We start from the raw sequence: 14,059 nt of genomic DNA, 5'->3' as shown, positions 1-14,059 counted from the left end.
GCTGGAGAAGCCTGTGAAAAGCATTTTGTTCTGTGATTATATCACGAGAATTTTTGCTGCAGAATTTTTTGTGAAATATTTACCTACCTCAATATATGTTCTAAAATATGTAAACTGAGAGTTTAAAATTAGAGTTAATATATTTTTTAAATTTTTATTAATTTTATTTTTTATAAACATATAATATATTTTTATCCCCAGGGGTATAGGTCTGTGAATCACCAGGTTTACACACTTCACAGCACTCACCTAGCACATACCCTCCCCAGTGTCCATAATCCCACACCCCTCCCAACCCCCCTCCCCCCATCAACCCTCAGTTTGTTTTGTGAGATTAAGAGTCACTTATGGTTTGTCTCCCTCCCAATTCCATCTTGTTTCATTTACTCTTCTCCTATCCCCGTAACCCCCCATGTTGCATCTCCTATCCCTCATATCAGGGAGATCATATGATAGTTGTCTTTCTCCGATTGACTTATTTCGCTAAGCATGATACCCTCTAGTTCCATCCACGTCGTCACAAATGGCAAGATTTCATTTCTTTTGATGGCAGCATAGTATTCCATTGTGTATATATACCACATCTTCTTTATCCGTTCGTCTGTTGATGGACATCTAGGTTCTTTCCATAGTTTGGCTATTGTAGACATTGCTGCTATAAACATTCGGGTGCACGTGCCCCTTCGGATCACTACGTTTGTATCTTTAGGGTAAATACCCAGCAGTGCAATTGCTGGGTCATAGGGTAGTTCTATTTTCAACATTTTGAGGAACCTCCATGCTGTTTTCCAGAGTGGTTGCACCAGCTTGCATTCCCACCAACAGTGTAGGAGGGTTCCCCTTTCTCCGCATCCTCGCCAGCATCTGTCATTTCCTGACTTGTTAATTTTAGCCATTCTGACTGGTGTGAGGTGATATCTCATGGTGGTTTTGATTTGTATTTCCCTGATGCCAAGTGATATGGAGCACTTTTTCATGTGTCTGTTGGCCATCTGGATGTCTTCTTTGCAGAAATGTCTGTTCATGTCCTCTGCCCATTTCTTGATTGGATTATTTGTTCTTTGGGTGTTGAGTTTGCTAAGTTCTTTATAGATTTTGGACACTAGCCCTTTATCTGATATGGCATTTGCAAATATCTTCTCCCATTCTGTCAGTTGTCTTTTGGTTTTGTTCACTGTTTCCTTTGCTGTGCAAAAGCTTTTGATCTTGATGAAATCCCAATAGTTCATTTTTGCCCTTGCTTCCCTTGCTTTTGGCGATGTTCCTAGGAAGATGTTGCTGCGGCTGAGGTCGAAGAGGTTGTTGCCTGTGTTCTCCTCAAGGATTTTGATGGATTCCTTTCTCACATTGAGATCCTTCATCCATTTTGAGTCTATTTTCGTGTATGGTTAAGGAAATTATCCAATTTCATTTTTCTGCATGTGGCTATCCAATTTTCCCAACACCATTTATTGAAGAGGCTGTCTTTTTTCCACTGGACATTCTTTCCTGCTTTGTCGAAGATGAGTTGACCATAGAGTTGAGGGTCTATTTCTGGGCTCTCTATTCTGTTCCATTGATCTATGTGTCTGTTTTTGTGCCAGTACCATGCTGTCTTGATGATGACAGCTTTGTAATAGAGCTTGAAGTCCAGAATTGTGATGCCACCAACTTTGGCTTTCTTTTTCAATATTCCTTTGGTGATTCGAGGTCTTTTCTGGTTCCATATAAATTTTAGGATTATTTCTTCCATTTCTTTGAAAAAAATGGATGGTACTTTGATAGGAATTGCATTAAATGTGTAGATTGCTTTAGGTAACATAGACATTTTCACAATATTTATTCTTCCAATCCAGGAGCATGGAACATTTTTCCATTTCTTTGTGTCTTCCTCAATTTCTTTCATGAGTACTTTATAGTTTTCTGTGTATAGATTCTAAGTCTCTTTGGTTAGGTTTATTTCTAGTTATCTTATAGTTTTGGGTGCAATTGTAAATGGGATGGACTCCTTAATTTCTCTTTCTTCTGTCTTGTTGTTGGTGTAGAGAAATGCAACTGATTTCTGGGCATTGATTTTATATCCTGACACTTTACTGAATTCCTGGACAAGTTCTAGCAGTTTTGGAGTGGAGTCCTTTGGGTTTTCCACATATAGTATCATATCATCTGCAAAGAGTGATAGTTTGACTTCTTCTTTGCCGATTTGGATGCCTTTAATTTCCTTTTGTTGTCTGATTGCTGAGGCTAGGACTTCTAGTACTATGTTGAATAGCAGTGGTGATAACGGACATCCCTGCCGTGTTCCTGACCTTAGCGGAAAAGCTTTCAGTTTTTCTCCATTGAAAATGATATTCGCGGTGGGTTTTTCATAGATGGCTTTGATAATATTGAGGTATGTGCCCTCTATCCCTACACTTTGAAGAGTTTTGATCAGGAAGGGATGCTGTACTTTGTCAAATGCTTTTTCAGCATCTATGGAGAGTATCATATGGTTCTTGTTCTTTCTTTTATTAATGTGTTGTATCACATTGATTGATTTGCGGATGTTGAACCAGCCTTGCAGCCCTGGAATAAATCCCACTTGGTCGTAGTGAATAATCCTTTTAATGTACTGTTGAATCATATTGGCTAGTATTTTGGTGAGAATTTTTGCATCTGTGTTCATCAAGGATATCGGTCTGTAGTTCTCTTTTTTGATGGGATCCTTGTCTGGTTTTGGGATCAAGGTGATGCTGGCCTCATAAAATGAGTTTGGAAGTTTTCCTTCCGTTTCTATTTTTTGGAACAGTTTCAGGAGAATAGGAATTAGTTCTTCTTTAAATGTTTGGTAGAATTTCCCCGGGAAGCCATCTGGCCCTGGGCTTTTGTTTGTTTGGAGATTTTTGATGACTATTTCAATCTCCTTACTGCTTATGGGTCTGTTGAGGCTTTCTATTTTTTCCTGGTTCAGTTGTGGTAGTTTATATGTCTCTAGGAATGCATCCATTTCTTCCAGATTGTCAAATTTGTTGGCGTAGAGTTGCTCATAGTATGTTCTTATAATTGTCTGTATTTCTTTGGTGTTCATTGTGATCTCTCCTCTTTCATTCATGATTTTATTTATTTGGGTCCTCTCTCTTTTCTTTTTGAAAAGTCTGGCCAGGGGTTTGTCAATCTTATTAATTCTTTCAAAGAACCAGCTCCTAGTTTCGTTGATTTGTTCTATTGTTTTTTTGGTTTCTATTTCATTGATTTCTGCTCTGATCTTTATGATTTCTCTTCTCCTGCTGGGTTTAGGGTTCTTTCTTGTTCTTTCTCCAGCTCCTTTAGGTGTAGGGTTAGGTTGTGTACCTGAGACCTTTCTTGTTTCTTGAGAAAGGCTTGTACTGCTATATATTTTCCTCTCAGGACTGCCTTTGTTGTGTCCCACAGATTCTGAACCGTTGTGTTTTCATTATCATTTGTTTCCATGAATTTTTTCAATTCTTCTTTAATTTCCTGGTTGACCCATTCATTCTTTAGAAGGATGCTGTTTAGTCTCCGTGTATTTGGGTTCTTTCCAAATTTCCTCTTATGATTGAGTTCTAGCTTCAGAGCATTGTGGTCTGAAAATATGCAGGGAATGATTCCAATCTTTTGATAACGGTTGAGACCTGATTTAGGACCAAGAATGTGATCTATTCTGGAGCATGTTCCATGTGCACTAGAGGAGAATGTGTATTCTGTTGCTTTGGGATGAAAAGTTCTGAATATATCTGTGATGTCCATCTGGTCCAGTGTGTCATTTAAGGCCTTTATTTCCTTGTTGATCTTTTGCTTGGATGATCTGTCCATTTCAGTGAGGGGAGTGTTAAAGTCCCCTACTATTATTGTATTATTGTCGATATGTTTCTTTGATTTTGTTATTAATTGGTTTATATAGTGGGCTGCTCCCACGTTAGGGGCATAGATATTTAAAATTGTTAGATCTTCTTGTTGGATAGTTCCTTTGAGTATGATATAGTGTCCTTCCTCATCTCTTATTGTAGTCTTTGGCTTAAAATCTAATTGATCTGATATAAGGATTGCCACTCCTGCTTTCTTCTGATGTCCATTAGCATGGTAGATTCTTTTCCACCCCCTCACTTTAAATCTGGAGGTGTCTTTGGGTTTAAAATGAGTTTCTTGTAGGCAACATATAGATGGGTTTTGTTTTTTTATCCATTCTGATACCCTGTGTCTTTTGATTGGGGCATTTAGCCCATTAACATTCAGGGTAAGTATTGAGAGATATGAATTTAGTCCCATTGTATTGCCTGTAAGGTGACTGTTATTGTATATTGTCTCTGTTTCTTTGATCTACTTCTTTTAGGGTCTCTCTTTGCTTAGAGGGCCCCTTTCAATATTTCCTGTAGAGCTGGTTTGGTATTTGCAAATTCTTTCAGTTTTTGTTTGTCCTGGAAGCTTTTAATCTCTCCTTCTATTTTCAATGATAGCCTAGCTGGATATAGTATTCTTGGCTGCATGTTTTTCTCATTTAGTACTCTGAATATATCATGCCAGCTCTTTCTGGCCTGCCAGGTCTCTGTGGATAAGTCTGCTGCCAATCGAATATTTTTACCATTGTACGTTACAGACTTCTTTTCCCGGGCTGCTTTCAGGATATTCTCTTTGTCACTAAGACTTGTCAATTTTACTATTAGGTGACGGGGTGTGGACCTATTCTTATTGATCTTGAGGGGGGTTCTCTGAACCTCCTGGATTTTGATGCTTGTTCCCTTTGCCATATTGGGGAAATTCTCTCCAATAATTCTCTCCAATATACCTTCTGCTCCCCTCTCTGTTTCCTCTTCTTCTGGAATCCCAATTATTCTAATGTTGTTTCGTCTTATGGTGTCACTTATCTCTCGAATTCTCCCCTCGTGGTCCAATAGCTGTTTGTCCCTCTTTTGCTCAGCTTCTTTATTCTCTGTCATTTGGTCTTCTATATCGCTAATTCTTTCTTCTGCCTCATTTATCCTGGCAGTGAGAGCCTCCATTTTTGATTGCACCTCATTAATAGCTTTTTTTATTTCAACTTGGTTAGATTTTAGTTCTTTTATTTCTCCAGAAAGGACTTTTATATCTCCCGAGATGGTTTCTCTAATATCTTCCATGCCTTTTTTGAGCCCAGCTAGAACCTTGAGAATCGTCATTCTGAACTCTGGATCTGACATATTACCAATGTCTGTATTGATTAGGTCTCTAGCCTTTGGTACTGCCTCTTGTTTTTTTTTTTTTTTGTGTGGTGATTTTTTCCACCTTGTCATTTTGTCCAGATAAGAGTATATGAAGGAGCAAGTAAAATACTAAAAGGGTGGCAACAACCCCAGGAAAATATGCTTTAGCCAAATCAGAAGAGATCCCAAATCGTAAGGGGGGGAGAAAGGGGGTAAAAAGAGGTTCAGAAAGAAAGAAAAAAAAATTAAAAAAAGAAAACCAATAAAGAAAAAGTATAAAAAGGAAAAAAATATATATATATTAGATAAACTAGTTAAAACATGTTAAAAAAGAAAACGGTAAAAGTTTAAAAAATTTAGCAGAAGAAGAGAAAAAAATTGAAAAAGAGAAAAAAAAATTAAATTAACTGCAAGGCTAAAGAATCATGTGGAGAAAGCCATGAGTTCCATGCTTTGCTTTCTTGTCCTCTGGAATTCTGATGCTCTCCTTGGTATTGAAACTGCACTCCTTGGTAGGTGAACTTGGTCCTGGCTGGGTTTCTCGTTGATCTTCTGGGGGAAGGGACTGTTGTAGTGATTCTCAAGTGTCTTTGCCCCAGGCAGAGTTGCACCGCCCTTACCCGGGGCCGGGCTGAGTAATCCGCTCGGGTTTGCTGGGTTTGCTTTCGGGAGCTATTGTTCCCTGAGCGCTTTCCGTAGAGTTCCAGAGGACGGAAGTGAAGATGGCGGCCTCCCGGTCTCTGGCCCGGAGGAGCCGAGAGCCCGGGGCCCCACTCCTCAGTGCGCCCTCAGAGAACAGCGCCCAATGACTCCCATCACCCTGGCCTCCGGCAGCGCTCTGAGCTGACCAAGCCTGCAACCGGTTCAAGGTAACCCCGAGTTTAGAGCTCACTCCTCGGCTCTGTCTCTGTAGCCGGCTTCCCTGTTCTAATACCAGTAAGCTCTGTGACACTCAGACTCCCCCGATCCTTCTGTGACCCTGTGGGACCTGAGGCCGCGCTGACCCCGCCTGGGCTTCACCCCAGTTAAGCCTTTGGAGCGATGTCCCTCAGCGGAACAGACTTTTAAAAGTCCCGATTTTGTGCTCCGTTGCTCCGCCGCTCGCCGGGAGCCGGCCCCTCCCCCCGCGGTCTATCTTCCCGTAGCTTTGGATTCACTTCTCCACCAGTCCTACCTTTCAGAGAGTGGTTGATTTTCTGTTTCTAGAGTTGCTGTTCTTCTTCTCTTCGATCTCCCGTTGGATTTGTAGGTGTTTGTAATCTTTAGATAAGCTATCTAGCTGATCTCCCGCTACCTGAAGTAGTCTCAGCCTGCTACTTCTCTGCCATCTTGACTCCCCTATATCTAGAGATAATATTTTTAATATGGCAATGTCACACTTGAATTGGCTGTTTATAACTCACAGAATTTTTCCTAAGCAAAAAATAAATGAAATAATCCAAACACCAGTGTGAGATGGTGGTATAAGAAGATCTTGAGCTCAGGGTGCCTGGATGGTGCAGCCATTAAGTGTCTGCCTTTGGCTCAGGTGATGATCCCAGGGTTCTAGGATCAAGCCCCACTTGGGGCTCCCTGCTCAGTGGGAAGCCTGCTTCTCCCTCTCCCACTTACCCCGCTTGTCTTACCTGTCACTTTCTGTCAAATAAATAAATAACATCTTTAAAAGAAAAAAGAAAAAAAGAAGAAGATCCTGAGCTCACTTCTCACAGACACACCAAATCTACAAATTTATATGGAATAATTCCCTCAGCAGGGGACCTAAAAACTGGATGAACAGAGCCTCTACAACCAAGAATAGCACTGAGATGGGTAGAAGAAGCAGATATATTCTTTTTTTTTAATTTTTTATTTGTTTGTTTGACAGATTACAAGTAGGCAGAGAGGCAGGCAGAGAGAGAGAGAGAGAGGAGGAAGCAGACTCCCCGCTGAGCAGGGAGCCCGACTCGGGGCTTGATCCCAGGACCCTGGGACCATGACCTGAGCCGAAGGCAGAGGCTTTAACCCACTGAGCCACCCAGGTGCCCCGAGATATATTCTTGATAAGGAAAAAAAAACACAACACAAGGGTGGCCTTTTATGGTCAGAAGGAATCACAAAGGTACAGAACTTCTTTCTGAAGAGCAAGAGATTCACACTTCAGGATCTGAACTCTTAGATTCTGCACAGGAAAGATGAGCCCTTAAAACACCTGGCTTTGAAAAGTAATAGGGAATACATCCAGAAAAACTACAGAACTGTAGGGAAAGGTAAATCTTCTCTTAAAGGTCTCAGACACAGACTCACTTAATTTGGTATCCATCACAAAAAGACCAGATCAAAAAGCACATAGTAAAGGAACTCACTTGCTAATCTTGGAGCACCTGCCAGAAAGGCAAGAGGCATCTGGGCCTCTCCACAGGGACTGACATTCATAGTAGCCATTTCTACTATCTCATTCAGTAGCTGATCCTGGTGCTTGTGGGTGCTCTTTTGGAATGCTCTCTCTACACTGCCTGTGCCAGGATGCATTCCCCACTAAGAGCCCTGTACAGCCCTGCACCTTGACTGGGCATAATAGCCATCATGATGATAAACCCACCTACCAATGGGCCAACAGCTCTAATGGTCAGGCCTTGCAGCCAGCTGGGCTGCAAACCAGCCCATATAGCAGCATGCTAGCAGTAGTCACAGTCCTGCCCCAACAGGAGGGAGCATGCAGCCCCCAGAGGGGACATCTCTGAACACCTGGCTCTGGTTGCCAGAGGGAATTGTGCTTCTGAGCACCACTGGACATCTCCTACATAAGGCCGCTCCAATAAGACTGGAAGGTATACCAAAGATGTAACTATCTAATACATATAAAGAAAGACAAAGAGCCAGGCAAAATGAAGAAATAGAGAAATAACAAAAGAACAAGACAAAACCCACAGAAAAAGAGCTAAATGAAAGGGAGATAAGAAGTCTACCCAATAAAGTCTTCAAAGTAATGGTCATAAATATGCTTACCAAATTCAAGAGAAAAATATATAAACACACTAAGAAACTTCAATAAAGAGAAAGTATAAAAAAGTACCAATCAGAACCGAAGCATACAATAACAGAAATGAAAAATACATGAGAGAATAAACAGTAGATTAGAGGATATAGAACATATGTGAAAGACTCAATAGTGGAAATGACCCACACTGAATAGAAAAAAAAAAAAAAAGAAGAAGAATTTAAGAAAATGAGGATGAGGGTCCTTGGGTGGCTTAGTTGGTTAAGTATCTACATTCTGCTCAGGTCATGATCCCATAATCCTGGAATTGAGATCCAGGTCGGGCTTCCTGCTCAGTGGGGAGTCTGCTTCTCTCTCTCCTTCTGCCCCTCCCTCCAGCTCATGCTTTCACTCTCACTCTCTCTCTCTCAAATAAATAAAGTCTTTTAAAAAAAGAAAGGAAAGAAAATGAGGATAGTTGGTTAGTAGATCTCTAAATATTCTAGTGGCAAATGGAAGTATGAATCTGATTGATCATATTTCTATAGGTAAAAAACTTCAGTCTTCAGATATTTATTCTTTATCTCAGTGTGCTTGCATGAGTGTTATATATTGGAATTTCAGGAAATAGAAGGTGGAACTTAAAGTGAGTATGCATACTCATCTCCACATAAAAATGCTTATAGTGAAATTTGGTTTTCATCATGCTTATGTTATATATATTTCAGTATGGAATGAAGTAATTATAAATGTAAAAGAAAAATTAACTAGTTTAAAAGACCTCCAGGACAACATCCAGCATACCAACATTTGCATTGCAGGAGTTCCAGAAGGAAAAGAGAGAGAGAATGGAGAAGAAAACTTATTTGAAGAAATAATAGCTGAAAACTTTTCCAACCTGGGGAAGAAAACAGACATCCAGGTTGAGGAAGTATATATACTCCTAAAGAAGATGAACCCAAAAGTATCCAAACTAAGGTACATTGTAATTAAAATGTCAAAAACTAAAGAGAACATCTTAAAAGCAACAAGCCAGAAGCAAATGGTTATATGTAATGGAAGGTTCCATAGATTATGGTCATTCAGCATAAACTTTATAGACCAGAAGGGAGTGGCATGATACATTCAAGGTGCTAAAAGGAAAAAATGGCAACCAAGAATACCTGATAAGGTTATCATTCGCTATTGAAGGGGAGATAAAGAATTTTGCCAGACAAGCAAAAGATAAAGGTGTTCAATACCACTAAACCAGCTTACTAAGAATATTAGACGAATTTCTTTAAACATAAAGAAAAGACCAATACTAGAAAAAAAAAATGAAAGAAAAAATCTCACTGGTAAAGTAATATAGTAAAAGTAGTGGGTCAATCACTTGCTAATCTGGCATGAAAGTTAAAAGATAAAAAGTAGTAAAATCAACTATATTTGCAATAATTAGTTAAGGGATACACAAAAGATGTAAAATATGACATCCAAAACATAAAACAGGAGTTGAGTAAAAAGGTAGTGTTTTTAGAAAGCATTCAAACTTCAGCAACCACCAACTTAAAACAGACTGCATACCTAGCTAGATATAGATGAACCTCATGGTAAACACAAACCAAACCCTATAATAGATACACAAAAAAATAGAAAGGAATTGAAACATAATACTAAAGAATATCCTCAAATCACAAGGGAAGAGAGCAAGAGAACAGAGAAGAACTACAAAAGCAACCAGGAAAAAAGAAATGAACAAAATGGCAATAAAAACATACCCATCAACAATTACTTTAAATATAAATGGACTAAAATCTCCAATCAAAAGATATAGGATGGCTGAATGGATAAAATAGCTAGACCCATCTATATGCTGTCCAAAAGAGACTCATTTCAGCTCTAAAGACACACAAACTGAGAGTGAAGCAATAGAAAAAGATATTCCATGTAAATGGAAGTGAAAAGAAAGCTGGGGTAGCAATACATCATACAAAATAGAACTCCAAAACAAAGGCTGTAAAGAGACAAAAGCATTACATAATGATAAGGGAATCAATCTAACAAGAAGATATAACACTTGTACATATTTATGCACACAACGTAGAGGCACCTAAATATGTAAAGCAAGTATTAACAGACTGGGGGGGGCTCACAGTAAAACAATAATAGTAGGGGACCTTAACACCCCACTATCCATATCAGTGGATATATAAGCCAGAAAAGTAATAAAGAAACATTGGCCTTAAATGGCACATTAGACCAGATGGATTTAACCAGATATATACAGAACATTCCAACTAAAAAAAGCAGAATACACTTTCTTCTCAAGGGCACATGGATCATTTTTCAAGATAGATAATGTTAGGCTACAAGACAATCTAAATAAACTTAAGAAGATTGAAATTGTATCCAGCATTTTTCCCAACCATGATGGTATGAAATTAGAAATAAATTTTAAGAAGAAAACTGGAAAAAAAACACAGATGGGGAGGCTATACCATGTGCTTGCTCAACAACCACTGGGTCATTGAAAAAATAAAAAGTGAAATGAAAAACATATTAACAAATGAAAATGAAGACACTATGCTCCAAAATTCATGGAATGCAGCAAAAGCAGCTCTAAGAAGGAAGCTGGTAACAATACAGACCCACACAAGGAGAAAGAAAGAAGAAAGAAAAGAAAAGAAAAAAAAAATCATAGGCCAACATCTCTGATGAACATAGGGGCAAAAATCCTTAACAAAATGTTGGCAATCCCAATTCAAAATATATTAAAGGGACCATATACTATTATCAAGTGGTATTTATTCCAAGGATGTGAGGATGGTTGCAAATCAATGCGATATAACACATTAACAAGATGAAGGGTGAAAATCATGATTATCTTAATAGATGGAGAAAAATCATTTGACAAATGGGAGAAAAACACCGATTTATGATGAAAAACTCTCAACAAAGTGGGTAGAGGGAATGGACCACTTCCTTATAATACATAAAAATAAACTTAAAAATTGATTAAATACTTAAATGTAAGACCTGAAGTCATACAAGTGCTAGAAGAAAACAGGCAATAAACTTTTTGACATCAGTCTTAATGATACTTTTGCATCTGTCTCAGCAGACAAGGACAACAAAAGCTAAAATAAACAGATGGGACTAAAACTGAAAAACTTTTGCACAGTTGAGAAAACCATCAACAAAATGAAAAGACAGCCTATTGAATGGTAGAAGATATTTGCAATGATATATCTGATAAGGCGCTAACAGCCAAAATATATAAAGACCTCCTGTAATTCAAGATGAAAAAAAAAATCTGACTAAAAATGGTCAGAGGATGTGAAGAGACATTTTTCTGGAGAAGACATACAGACAGCCAACTGGCCCATGAAAAGACGAACAGCATCACTAACCACCTGGAAAATGCAAATCAAAATCACAATGAGATATTCACACCTGTCAGAATGGCTGTTACTGAAAAGATCAGAAATAACAAGTAGGTGACAAGGATGTGAAGAAAAGGGAAGGTTTGTGCACTGTTGAGAATAGAAATTGTTTCAGTCACCAATAAGGCAGTGTGGAATCTCCTCAAAAAATTAAAAAATAGAACTACCATATGATCCAGAAATCCCACTTCTAGCCAGGGGGATGGTAAAACATAGGTGAAGAGGATTAAGAAGTATAGGCTGCAGCAGATGAGACATGTAGAGCTGTGGCTTGGCAGGAACTAAACTGCCTGGGCTCTAATCCTGCCAGTACTTCTCGCTAGCTGTGCAACCCTGGAGAAATGCTCTTAAACTCCTCTGTGCTACAGTTTCCACCCCTGTTCTGTTCTATAGAACTTTTCACAAAGTGAAATGGATCAGTATTTCTAGATTGTCTAGGAAGATGTTGGGGAAGCGACAATTTAAAGGTAAAGAGGGTCAATGAAGCGACCAAATTCTGAGTTGCTATACTGGCTGGCCATAAAAATAATAATCAGTTCTTATATATCGCAGGCACCTTAGCCTTCTCTATACACCGAAGTGAACTTAAGAAATATTCAAAAAAGAAGGTAAACTATAGAACACATAGTAAGTTTGGGGAATTCACCACAAGGATCCAGTTACACCATCAATGTATAAAATTGGGAAGGAGCAGAGTCCGTATATCCGGATACCCCTATCAAATCTGATTTAAATTTTTTCTTATTAACAATTTCACTGCACCTATACTGGAAAATGTACTTTACTTTTGATTATTATCTTATAGGATGCTAGTAACTCAACTACATTAATGTTCAGTACAGAATCCATAAGCAAACTCAATGGAAATACATTGCATTTGTTATTTTAAACTTCCAGTTGGGGAGACTGCTTGCCTAGGGACCTATTATATTTCTTTTTGTGTTTATCTTGCCTCATTTGAAGAAATTAATAAAAAGTTATATAGTTTTAAGCTAGCAAGAGATGATTTAAAGTGTCTTACAAGATCAGATCTTTTAGAATGTGAGGTTAAAATTACATACAGTACATATATCTGCTATTCTGCAACATTTCTGCATTTAATTTTTTAAAACTTATTAAGCCATTATAAATTAACTATTCTGTTCTAAGCAGTGCATAACTAATATTTTCAGTACTAGAAGAGAATTATTTTATATAATGGTATCATAAAATAATAGCCATAGTTTCCATGTAATAAATAGGGAGTGAATAAAGGAAAATAATATTTAGTGCCAAGATGGTCATTCATATGTGATTTGGGCTTAAACAGAAGGACCGTTATTAGAAAGAAAATGTCTAGGCAAAATGATCCCAAACTGTGAAAACTTTGTCGACCCAAAACCTTAACATAAATTATGTTGTACTAAGGCAATAGACACTAACCATTTGTACATGCAGACACTCATGTAAAAGTATATTTTATAGTATTAATCATAATGCCAAAAAAATTAAAACAATGATAATAAAATAGTTTGAATTAGGTAGGCACAACCAATAATAGATAGCTTTGTAGTCACTAAAATTGTGGTTTAAAAAAATATTTGTTATATCCAAACTGTATTCATTAATGTATGACTATAATATACTGGATCTTAATTTTATTGTAATATATATTATAACTCATTCCTCATACATTCACACAGAAATTCACACACACACAAATGGATTATGCTAACATTTTAAGGATGGTTATTTTGGGAAACTAAGAACAAAAATGTAACTCTTTTCCTTTTTATGACTTTTTGCATTTCTTTATTTTCTAAAAATAACATGATTTTGATAATAAAAAAAGAATGTGTTATTGTGTGTGCATGTTATAATGATCTTCTAAAATTTTCAGCATGCTCATGTTGGAAGAGGTCATCGAGAGCCTGTGATCACCAACTGACCTATGAGCTGGACCCCAACAATTATAGCTCCATCTTCTCCCCTGTCCTTGGAATATGCACTCTACTTGCCCTCACCAGGCTGAAAGATGCCCAAGGACATAGGCTTGAGATAGTAATATGGTGTTGAAACCTTACAGATGTTGTATGTCACAGCCCAGGTAAGGCCTCTGTATAAACTTTAAGATTCTGGTGGCTATTATGGAGATCTACTCATAGCCTACAGCTGCCCAAGACAAGCCTTGTATGTAAGTCCCCTTGTTAAACTTGCCACCTACCAACCGGGAGTGGTCTGCTTCTCTGTCAGTCTCCTCTGTTATCTCTCTAGGGAGACTGGTTTCAGATTCCACTGGGGAACCTACCAAAGTTGTGAACTAACATCTAATTTACCTGTAACAACTAAAGTGGAATAGACTTTTATGGATATAGAAAAATAACATATTAGTCTTTTACTGCAAAGACTAATAAATGATTCATTGTTAAGCACAGCATATTTTCTTAGGATTATTAGCACATTTACTTGGATGAACCCAGCCTTTTTCCCTGTTGTGAAATATAAGGTTTATGAAATCTGAACACTTCAAAAGTATTGTTCCTATT

General features: G+C 38.1%; 1 protein-coding gene and 1 pseudogene across 2 annotated transcripts in view; both read left to right on the top strand.

The window, feature by feature from the left end:
- The window catches only part of PLSCR4 (phospholipid scramblase 4), a 148,390-nt gene that overhangs the window by 1,861 nt on the left and 132,470 nt on the right, over positions 1 to 14,059 (top strand). The gene's annotated exons all lie outside the window — the stretch shown is intronic.
- Positions 1 to 14,059, top strand: part of LOC125098410 (phospholipid scramblase 4-like) — a 50,540-nt pseudogene that overhangs the window by 1,826 nt on the left and 34,655 nt on the right.

This window comes from Lutra lutra, chromosome 1 (genome assembly GCF_902655055.1).
Source record: "Lutra lutra chromosome 1, mLutLut1.2, whole genome shotgun sequence".
NCBI classification, from domain to species: Eukaryota; Metazoa; Chordata; class Mammalia; order Carnivora; family Mustelidae; genus Lutra; species Lutra lutra.
The sequence above is the reverse complement of the archived record's forward strand: the minus strand, read 5'-3'. Positions and strand labels throughout refer to the sequence as shown.